General features: G+C 40.4%; 2 protein-coding genes across 3 annotated transcripts in view; both read left to right on the top strand.

Annotated features, from left to right (window-relative positions):
* LOC130927694 (E3 SUMO-protein ligase ZBED1-like) overlaps positions 1 to 11,759 on the top strand; it is a 287,791-nt gene that overhangs the window by 248,977 nt on the left and 27,055 nt on the right. The gene's annotated exons all lie outside the window — the stretch shown is intronic.
* LOC130927680 (gastrula zinc finger protein XlCGF57.1-like) overlaps positions 1 to 11,759 on the top strand; it is a 59,813-nt gene that overhangs the window by 38,179 nt on the left and 9,875 nt on the right. Inside the window, exon 4 of one of the 2 annotated variants that reach the window (XR_009066483.1) lies at positions 7,170 to 8,334. The exons of the other annotated variant lie outside the window; for it this stretch is intronic. The gene's annotated coding sequence lies outside the window, so the exon portion shown is untranslated. Of the gene's footprint in view, positions 1 to 7,169; positions 8,335 to 11,759 lie in introns of those variants that run through there. 2 annotated transcript variants of the gene reach the window in all.

Genomic DNA, 11,759 nt, shown 5'->3' with positions numbered 1-11,759 from the left:
TTAAAGTAAAACAGAAAAACAATGCGGAAAAAAAAAAATGGCTAAAGACGGATATGAAGATACCAAATTTTGGATGGTAATGGCTCAATGTCGTCGGAGAGACGCGGGAAAGATTAAACAGAAGATAAAGAGTGGAAAAGAACCAGAAGTCTTATTCCATAGGAAGGAAGACGATGAGACAGGTCCAGTAGGGACAATAAAAGAGATAAAAGAGGAAGTGAAAGAATCATCCAAAGAATTAACTTCTACTATGCCAACCATAGTGATAATTGTTGAATTGTGCTGCTGAAAGTTTGAGTAAGTTGTAATGAGGGCAGAGGTAAGTTGTAATGAGGGCAGAGGTAACCGTAAGCCTAGGTAAATGGGTTGCGAATGTGTTTGGTTGTTTGGTGGACGTCTGAAGTGGAAAAAAGGGAGCTGAGAAAGTTCTGGGAGTGGGAGAGGAGCGTTGATAAGCGAGGGAATTGTTTGTAAATAGCTGACCGTCTATTGCGTAAATAGCTGAAATAGCTGACCGTTTAATGAGCAAAATCGGGAAAAAGGAGGAGTTCTTCAACATGAGGAGTGCGGCCCTTCGGTGGCCCCTATTTGCAACATGGGGTCCTCGACGGCATCCGCTGGGTTTTTGCCCAAATCAATTATAAGGGGAGGTTGTGATTCCAGCTGGGAATATTCCAGCCTTTCCCTTGTACTATTTAGGAGATTAATTTTTGAAATGGAATCTCATTAGAGAAAAAAAAATAGACTAGTGAGCTCAATTGGAACTTATAGAATGCTCTTAAAAGAAAATAAGAGAATGGCTAAAAGAGAAAGAAAATAGTTAATGTTATGAAAAAGGAAAAGATCAACTGTTGATAAATAGCTATTTGAGACGTAAACTTAACAGATTTATTTTAAGCAATTTATTTAAGCAAAGAGCTAGTATGTTTGATAAAAGAAAATTAGATTGTTAGAAATGTTCTTTATTCATGAATAGATATTTTTCATAATATTATTTGAAAGTAAATTCTTCTGAATTCAGGTGAAAAATGACCAACTTTTAGATGTATCGGGCTAATAAGAACAAATAGTATTTACTCCAAGTAAGTAGAGTAATCTGACGTATTAATCGTCATTAATAGTCTTTGATCTTTGAATTAGTCTTTAACATTCAAAATAAGGTGGAGGAAATTATTCGGCTAGATTCCAGAAAGTGTTACAGTCACAGTTAGTGAGACGTTATAAAATTTACAATGAAGAAGGTGACTTAGAAATAAAAAAACGTACTCATTATTGGCAGATTTAAAGAGAAAAGGAATCACACATAATGACATAGTAAATAGATTGACTAAATTAGATTTTGAAGTACATGGTAAAATATTGTAAGAACTGTCAAAAGACTTCCCATTAATTCTTGGGAATGATAATAGATATCAATACAAGTCTTATAGATAAAGAGAGGTCCAAATGCTGATTAGCGAACTCCTGTTGAGGAGCAGTTTGGTATATGTCACAAGATAAATAACTACTAACAGCTGGTGGAAAAACCAGTTTTAGCAGACTTTAGAGCAATTTTAAACTTGCCACTTTCTGTGTGTGTATCTGTTCGTGAATAAATTATCAAATAAATGATTGGGCTGACAAATTATTTTAAAGGGGACAGTGAAAGTGATTAATCTTAGATACATTTTTGAGTGTATGGAAGTGGTGAATTAATAATATAGAATCACTGTCATGAGTTACTCTTAGCATCATGAAAATTTGATTTAGATTTTTGGGGAATTGATAATGCTAAATATTGCTTAAGATAATTGGCTCACATGCTGATGGAATTTGGCTATCTTTGTTCAGCTGTGACCCAAATAGTTAAGACATTTTCATCAAATTCGGATTCTGGGATGAAAAGACAATTCTGAATTTTGTTGCTACGAAATTATAGTGGGAATAAGTGGCCGATTTTGTAGTGATAGGCCAAGGCAAAATTAGTTGATAAATTCCAAAAGACGGAACGGAAGAAGTTGGGGAGCGGAAGCATATATTGGCTTTTCGCCAAGTGGAGATAATTATGCTGGGAGAATTGTAATTTTTAAACATTGGGTTAATTGCAAAGCATAACACTAATAATAATATGGGGTTTTGGACATGGGTTATTTACTTTTCATAACGCTCATTACAATTTTAATTTACAATGTATGATTACAATCCTCCCAATATAAGTTTAATTCTTCATTTTGATTTGGAACTTTGAATGCATTACTTTTATGTTTGATATTTTTATCTTTAGCACTTTTATTGACCTGACTTTTGGTTTCTTTTGTGGTTATAATCGGGTAGGAGTTTATGTAAGTTTATATAAACTAATTTGCTTCTGTGTATATATTGTTTTAGGGAAGAGGTCAAATTTTCTGGCTGTTAAATCGGATAATCTTATTTTAATTATGCAGCTTGAGATAAATTTAGGGACTAAGAACTCTTGATTATAAACACACATTTTAAATCATATGTTTTATAAATTTAATTAAAAGTTAAAATTGTGGGCGGAGAAGGTAAAATTCTTGGGGCATGATTTGAGCAAGGGTGGCAGGACGATCCTAAAAGACAGGGAAACTGCCGTGTTGCAAGCTCCAAAACCGCTTACTAAGCGACAAATGATGTCCTTTTTGGGCCTCACAAATTACTGTAGACCATGGATTCCTAACTACGCTGAAATCGCAAACCCCCTTGCTAAAGTCATGTATGGCCCTGGGTTAAAAATGTCTTCACCTTTGACATGGACAACAGAGGCAGAAAATGCTTTCTCTCAATTTAAACAAACTTTGTTATCTAGTACCGCTTTGGCTCTGCCTGATTATTCTAAACCTTTTGTCCAAATATTTGATTGCAAGGGTGAATACATGACCTTATGTCCGTTTGCGAATAAACTGCCAAAGGACACTTTCCTTATTGATATGTGACTGTAATGTCCAGTACAGGAACACACTTTATGGGTCAATCATGGAGCGACATTGCGCGGTGGGTCTATGTGAGCACGGAGGGGGGGTCTCATGTCTTAACAGTGGGAATGGTTAAGTTAGAAATGTGTTTTCAAATATTTTTTGCGGGGCTTGCATGGTCTGTGCTCAACCTAATCCTCACGGCAATGTTCGCCCTAAACGGCATACACATTTAAATGGATTTTTCTTTCGTTTTAAATCAGTTTTGTTTGGAAAATGGGCACGCTGATATTTGGGATACTGTTATTTTTTTGTTAATCAAATGGTAATTGGGCAGAAATATTTTAAAGTAAACAACGCATAACAATGTCGAGTATGTATTAATGGTAGCAAAAAGCATTGTGTAAAGACATCCCTAAGTGTGGCATACCTGAAACCATTTATAGCGATAATGGGACGCATTTTGTAAACAGAGTAATCGATAAGATTGGGAAATTGTTTTGCATTTCCTTAAAACATCACTGTGCATGGCATCCTCAAAGCGCGGGTTTGGTTGAAAGAATGAACGGTACTATTAAAAATAGATTAAAGAAATGCATTGAGGAAACGAAAAGACCATGGACACAGTGTTTGGGTCTTGTAAAGTTACATATTAATATTACTAGTACGTCGGGATTAACACTTTTTGAGATTCTTTTTGGGAGACTATATCATTTACCGATTTTCTCCACTAAGTGGGAAATAGATGAAGAAGCTAATTTAGCCGATTATATGCGAAAGACATTGGAGGTGAGACAGGATTGTGTTTGCCACAAGTTGATTCTGACTCTTCCCAGCAGAATGACCTGGTGTTTACTGGAGATTGGGTCTTGATCCGCAGCATCAAAAGGAAACACTGGCATTCGCCCAAGTGGGAAGGCCCATACCAGGTGCTCCTCACGACTCCTACAGCCGTAAAGATCGCAGAGAGGAAAACCTGGATTCACCTTGCCCACTGCAAAAAGGTCATATCAACCGAGTCTCAAGGTCGAGCAGCCATTTAACTGAAAGTCTGACTGAATGGTGGGGGTGGGCTTATAGTGCTCATAAATACTGCAGGTCAGTGAAGCCCAGGGCGCTCTTCCTGTTTAGGGGAACTCGGTCGACATGACACTGCCGAGGTGGGCAAGAAACCTCTTGATCACCTATGTGGTCGTCTTTTTGGTGGCTTTTACTTACCTGTACAGAGGTGTTCCCTACTTTGACATAGAGGCATTTTTGAGTAAAAACGCACGCACACCTGCTAATGATTTACCAAACAACACCTCAGGCACATCCATACCATTTCAGCACCCGGGAGAGCTAGGACATAAGCGTCCTAAACGCCAAGTGTCAGAGTTGCTACCAGTATCTGAGATCGTGTTACCTAAGGACAAGCAATTCATGTCATGCGATGGGGTAGAGTCGGGGCCGACTAGAAGTACAATGATCTGTCTTCCGGAGAATAATGACGCTACTCTGTTTATGCCATGGCAGCATCTTCCGCTTAGAAAATGGATCGCTTCGGGTCATACTGCTTTTACTCGGACGAAGTCTCTTCACTATGCAGATCACACCCGCAGTGCACAAAGTTACGGTCAGAAAACTACTTGGTATGTGACGGTTAAAAGGAGGGCCTGGAGGGCGCTGGTGGCGGAGGACGGTCACAAATGGGCTGATTGGACCTCCGACACCTGTGCCACTTCCATTCGCCCTCAAATCAATTTGACTCGTTTAGAGCCGGGAATTCAAATACAAATTAGGTCCGGAAAATGGAATTGTGGTAATAAACCTTGTCTTTATTTTTTCCTCTCCCCATACGAAGGATGAACTGACCCAAGAGGAGATCCTTTTCATCTCCTAATCATCTGTGTATCCTCCTTATTGGGAGACCCGGTGGAGGCCAGGCCCGTGAGTAAAAATGTAAAGACTATGTCGTCTGGGTTGATAGTAAAGGCAACGAATAAAGTTACTGTCGATGATAGAATGATAGCGGTTACTGGGGTTACTCAACAAGCTAATAACTGGCTTTTGTTAGCGGAAGCTGCTGGAAGAATGGTTAATTCTAGCTGTGTTGTATGTATGGGTCCCAGACCCCTGTTGCGCGTAGTGCCAGCTCTCCTTCCGCCACATTGCCTTCTGGAAGTTATGACTAGAACCATATTGAGTAAGGCTTGCAAGAAATGGGATGGGGTATATCCACTAACCAAAGCTGCGAAGGAAAAGCCTATATTCTCCGACAAAGTTGCACTGGCTAACTTTTCCTGTATTGAACTTTCAGGGTCATTGAGGAGAGTGGGGAATCTAGATCCCTCATGGTGTAAGACGACCGTGTATCAAACGAGTCCCTTAGTGCCGCGTAGTGACGTATGGTGGTGGTGCGGTGGCAGCAGGCTCTATGACACCCTAAGGAACTCAGTGGGGGTATGTGCACTTGTGTCATTACTCTTACCAGTGTCTATTTATCCTGTTTCGGCTACAGATATCCTGGACGCAACATCAAAGTTTGACCCCTCTAAGTTGCGTGTTAATAAACGTAGTGCCCAGTGGGCAGTTGAACCAACTTACATAGATGCGATCGGAGTTCCCCGTGGTGTGCCGAGTGAGTATAGGTTGGCTAACCCAATTGCCTCGGGTTTTGAATCTATACTCCCTAGGATCACTGTTAATAAGAATGTTGAGAGGATCAACTACATCCATTTTAATCTCCAGAGACTTAATAACAATTCAGAGATTGCCTTTACAGCCTTAAAACACCAGCTGGATGCCACCTCTCTCATGGCGTTCCAAACCAGGGTGGCCGTGGACATGTTGCTAGCCGAAAAAGGCGGCGTTTGTGGTCACCTCGACATTTGTTCCAAACGCTACCTCCTCTAATGAGGAGAACTTCCACAAGGCCCTCAGAGCAATCAGCTCCCCTGGTAGAACGATGTAGGGTCACTCTGGGGAGTGGACCCCCGATGTGTCCAGTTGGTGGGAAGCAACGTTCGGTAAGTATAGGTCAATGCTGTATACTATTCTGGTCTCTGTGACAGTGTTCCTGATGGCTCTGGGATTATGTGGTTGTTGTTGCATTCCCTGCATTCGTGTTATACTTCACCGGTTTGTTTCCGCGGCGATAGGTCCACGATTACAGGAATTATAACCCCTTTTTGCCCTGGGAGAGGAGTATGACACAGGTGCCCATACGGAGTTTGTAGTTTGCGAAGTGGCTCTCAATGGTGACGATCTCCCTGACAACGGCGATGGCAATGATGGTTTCTCCATTCCGGAAACTTTCTTTCAGAGCCCGCCAACGCCTCCAACTCCGGGTGGCGACAATATGCGTCGACATGTCTAATGATTCGATTGAATAAAGCCTTTTTTAGGAGGTTCTTTTTGATGATGTTTTTGTCGCAAATATTGAATAAACAGGCGGGAAATGTTAAGATAATTATCGGGGTTTGATTCATTAAATGTTTCCTTGGTTGGTTGATTGAATATTTGCTTATGCTCATATATACCATAAATAATACATACTGCCATATTCTTCTTACTTCTAGTTATGCTTATGCTCATATATACCATAAATAATACATATTGCCATATTTTTCTTACATATATAACCAGTAAATGATCATTGCTTGCTATACCAGATTGTAGTATAATGCTTAAGTGTTACAAAGTGTAGAAAGAGGGTCGGAGTGGCTTCATGGCCGCGCCGTTGCATAACTAGACCTTCCAGGCATCCTAGCACCTGGGGTTTTGGACTTTCGCCTAGCCCCTCGAGGACGATTTTCCATCCGAGGACATCTTCCAGGGCCACAGCGGTGCACAACTGGAAGTGTTTGGACTATTCTGCTGATTGTTTAACGTTGCATAACTAAAAGTGTCTGCATTATTTTGACTGCTTATATATTATTTTGACTGTTTATATGATTGTTTTGATTGTTTACATAAGCTCTTGCTCCACACACGTGTATCACTTAATTCCACCTACATGCACACATAGCCAATAAAAAACCACATGGGTGTCGCTAGCTTGCTCTCCCCTCCCTCAGGGCGGCGCCCATTTTGTTCAGGGAAAACCCCTAAATAAAATACCAAGGAGGGTTTTTTTTTTCCTTTAGATCAATCTTGGTGGCTACTGAGTCACATGTTTGACCTCCTTGGCCAAGAAAACTGAGTGTCTTCTCTCCTTATTTTTGGGCAATTTTACAATGTCTACCTAAGGATCTAATTTTGAACTTGACAGATTAGATGATGAATATGACTTTTCAATGATAAATTACTGTAAATCCAAATTCCTAAGTATTTGTATGAATCATTGAGAATACCATTTAGGGTTTTGATTCCGGGTAAGTCATTGTCAGTTATAGTGGAAGTGGAGAAAACCATGTATTTAATTTTTTCAGCATTTAAAACTAATCTGTGATTATGAAGAGATATTTGAAAGCTATCAAAAGCAGTCTGTAAATGAGTCAGAGCTAGTGATGGGGAAGAACCGGGCACATATAGAATACAATCATCAGCAAAAAAGTGGACATAAAATATTGATTAGGAAGAAAAAATTATTAATGTATAATGTAAAAAGGAGTGGTCCAAGGACAGACCCCTGCGGCACGCCATTTTTAATAGTAAGTGGACTTGATTGAACACCGTCAGAAGCAACAGTGTCGCGTTCTGCTGCTTGTCAGAATTTGTTTTTCTTGCAGAGCCGGCTGTGGGGGCATGCCGACGTCGCACCTGCAGCTAATCCCTGCTCGTCAGCTACAGTATATAAACGCAGGCTATCCGGGAGAAGAACGCCATGATATTTCCCTAGCTGGTCGCCATTAACACGTACTGCTTTCGAGTCGCTTTGTATTTGCCTTCTAGTTCTTCGGACATCTTAGTTTTTGATCCCCTACCTTTTGCAGGTATTGAGTGTATTTTTGTTTGTCTTTTTGGCTCTCTGCCCTCCGCTCAGTTTTCGCGGTTTGATCCCCGTTTGACCTATTTGTCACGGACCCCTTTTGTTATTCCCTTTTTACCGCGTTCGCGTGTTTTGTTTATTTATGATCAATAAATCCCCGAATGCTTCCCCTCTGTTGTCTGTTGTTGGGTTCAATCTTGTTCTCCGCATTCGCGGATCCTGACAAACAGTTTGTATTCTGTCTGTAAGGTAGGACTTAAACCAGTTGAGGACATTAACGTCTAAACCTATGGCCTGCAGTTTATGAAGTAGAATTTTATGATCAACGGTTGAATGCTTTTGAAAGCTCAATGAAAAGAGCAGCACAGAACTGTTTATTATCAAGAAAGGAGACAATGTTATTTAGGACAGAAACTGAAGCTGTAATTGTACTGTGACCTGGGCGAAAACCAGACTGTTGCGGCTGAAGTATGTTTGAATGAATGAATGATAAAAACGGAAGCTTGGATATTGGACGGTAATTATTGAGGTCAGAGATATCACCATTTTTATGTAGCGGGATTACAGTAGGAGTTTTCCAAGGGGATGGGATGATGCTGGAAAGAAGCGTTTGATTAAAAATGTGAGCTAAATATGGACTGATAAAATGAGCACTTAATTGAAGTAGATATGGATCTAGATGGTCTGCACCAGCATTTTTGGAAACCTTCCCTTTCCTCAAGATTTTAAAAACATCAGAACTTTGAAATAAGAAGAAAGAAAATTTGGGTTGAGAGTTGAGTTGCGAATTAAGGGCTCCGTCTAAAGGAACGTTATGATAATTGCTTTGAGTTGACATGGAGAGAGACCAGAGGATGGGAAGTGATTGTTGAATAATTCAACCATAGATAATTTATCAGAAGTATGAGCAGCTGCTTGAGTGATATGTGGAGGGAGATGTGGCTTAGGTGAATTCTTTAGAGATGAAATTGTTTTCCAGAATTTGGCAGTGTTGTCAGAAGCAGATTTGATTTGGCTTTCTTCATCATGCTGGTGCAGATATTCCTTTTTTGCCTAAATAATAACCAGTCTTCAGGGGTGCCACTGGATCTAACCCTGGACCACGCCTTAGCTCTGCTGTAAATGACAGTAGCAAGTTGTGGAGAAAACCAGGGATTGAATCTGTTTTTAATTCTGTGTTGTTTAAAGGGATCATGTCTGTCAGCAATAACAGGGGCGGACTGGTAATCTGTGGATTCTGGAGGATCACAGAATGGCCGGTGCCCTAGACAGCCGGCGGCCACCATTCATTTTACATCACTGTTTTTATCCCCCCTAGTCTCTAATTATCTACAGTTCGCACCCAATCTGACAGGTGGCAGCAATGCGCCTGGCTGTTCATCGCCAGTCTGATAGAAGAACGAAGAACGCACAAAGTAGCCTTCATTGGTTCTTTGTAGAAGCAAACTATGATGAGCGTTAACGCACAATATGGATGGTGGTGGCAAAAAAAAGAAAAGAGAAGGGTGGTGCGGAGAAGGTTAGGGAGAAAAAAAATAAAGAAACTGGAGAGCGAAGCATTAAAATGTCATAAGTTGACAAATATTTTCGCAAGCAGCAGTCTGGCTGCAACGGCCACGTCGGGTAACAACTGCCCAACCCTCGTCGATGGTGAGAGTGGCAGCTGCGGACGCTCTGACGTGCAGCCGGTGCAGGGAGAGAGAAAAGAAGAGAGAGGGTGTAATGATAATCTGGTGGAAGTTCCCCAGACAAGCGCAGGGCAAGTAAAAAGGGATGAAGAGGGTCACTTGCTCGGTATACTGGCAATTGTTATCCACTAGGTACCTACATTTTAAATGAAATAAATGACAATCAAAGGGTTAGTTCCCGCTAGTCCGTTTGCAATCGTGTCAAGTTACAGTATGCTAGTCCTACTATCACTCGCCTAAGGAAAAATATTTTAGCTGTAAAACAACGTATACACACGCAGCAGCAATATTCAGAAGAAATATAACAAAATATTAATACAATGAATGGTTTTACTTTAAAGTTTAGTTAAATTGATTTTTTTTTTTTTTTTATCATGTATATACCGTTTTGTTTTCTGGTTAATACTTTCCAATGAAGGTTATATATCCAGGATTTGTCTTGAAATGTTTATTGTATTTTCATTTAAATGTATTATTTGTATGGCAAGATTAAGTATGGCAGGGGTCTCCAAACCGGTCCTCAAGGGCCGCTGTGGGGCCTGGTTTTTGTTTCAACCGTCCAGTACCGACAGTTTAACCAATGAAGTTTCTGCTAAAACAAGCAGCACCTGACTGCAATCAACTGATTACACTCGTAAGACACCAGATTGGTGCATAGGTGTTGTCTTGTTTTGTTGGAATGAAATCCTGCGCCCGCTGCGGCCCTATGTGGAATAGTTTGAAGCCCACTGAATTATGGCATAAACAATGAAATCATTTTATAGACAGATATATAGAGACATATATTAAAATCAATTGGATACATAGAATTGCTTTGAAAAATAAATTATTTCATTGGTTTTTTCAGGTTGATCATAGAGCTAGTACAGAAAATGAACCCAACTCCAGTTCAGCCTTGCAGTACTTTGAGCGCCCCAAGTCAGACAGTCATAGTCTAGACCAGTGCTTCTCAATTATTTTCTGTCACGCCCCCCCAAGGAAGACGTAAATGTTTCGCGCCCCCCCAAACTCTCTGCCGCCACTGTAAATAGTATCATTTGTCTATAAAATTACTATTATAACTACGCATCTGCCCAACATCGTGTCCTTTTTTTCTAATAAAGAAAGAAAGTAACATAGATCAACTTATAATAAAGTATAACTTTATTAACATTGTTTTGTTTGTAACAGAGAAGACTTGACGTGCATCAATTTGCCTGAATTAAAAAAAAAAAAAAAATCACATTCAAACTAAAAAATACACTCAAGGTACATTTTTGACCATTTGATACAGAAAAATAAAATGTAATAAAATCAGTAAATAATACCAAATTGAAATTGATTAGAAACATTCACTCATGAGGACAATGTGCCAAAACATTTGACTGAAAAAACAAATCTGAATAAAAAGGGGGAAAAAGTGTCCTTGGACAGAACAGTTTTTATTTTTGCTGCTCACAGTATTTACCTCCTTTGCAATGGTGTGGAGTTATTTTGCAATTAGCATGCTAACAATGCTCACTGGCTTACTGATATAACACTGACAAAGCAGGACGATTGTTGGCAATATTCGGCACGTTTTCACTGAAAAAATCAAGCGGCTTAACAATGAGATTGGGGTCTAATGTCTTTAAGTGGCGTCTTAATTGATTTGGCTTCTTGCTGTCTGCTATTATTATTTTTAGACACAGTAAACAGTGGTCTTTCATCATCACGCACTGTATTAAAAGTCAAAGCTAAAAGGCAAACGGCACGAAAAAAGCGCATTCACGGCGGCCGAGGTAGAACCGTAGGTGAGGGCAGTCGTCGTGACGATCCCAAGCCGAAAATGGCACTTCTCGAGCGGCGACGTGAGAACCGGACAAGACAGTGGGTCGCTGCGTGAGTGAGTCCGGTCGGAAAACGGCTTTCGAAAACGGCGGTGGCACACTGCTCTTCATATCTGTTGTCTGTGAGTGCTGAGTGCTCTTCCTTAGTTCAAAAATACTGCGCGCACTCTGAAAATGAGAGCGCCACTGCCACCTACTGAGTGGATGTGCAAGCACACTTTATTCCAGTACGGCAAAAAAAAAAAAAAAAAACATGTTTCCCGAGGTCACATGCGCCCCCCCTGGCATTGCTCTGCGCCCCCCCAGGGGGGCGCGCCCCACTATTTGAGAAGTACTGGTCTAGACACATTTTCTTCATTTTCTCTCATCAAAGTGCACGAAATTGATGCATTTTACAATAAAATGTAAAAAAAAAAAAAAAAAAAAGTCTTCCGTGGGG

Source organism: Corythoichthys intestinalis, chromosome 13 (assembly GCF_030265065.1).
Source record: "Corythoichthys intestinalis isolate RoL2023-P3 chromosome 13, ASM3026506v1, whole genome shotgun sequence".
NCBI classification, from domain to species: Eukaryota; Metazoa; Chordata; class Actinopteri; order Syngnathiformes; family Syngnathidae; genus Corythoichthys; species Corythoichthys intestinalis.
Note: the sequence above shows the minus strand (reverse complement) of the source record. Positions and strands in the feature narration are given on the sequence as shown.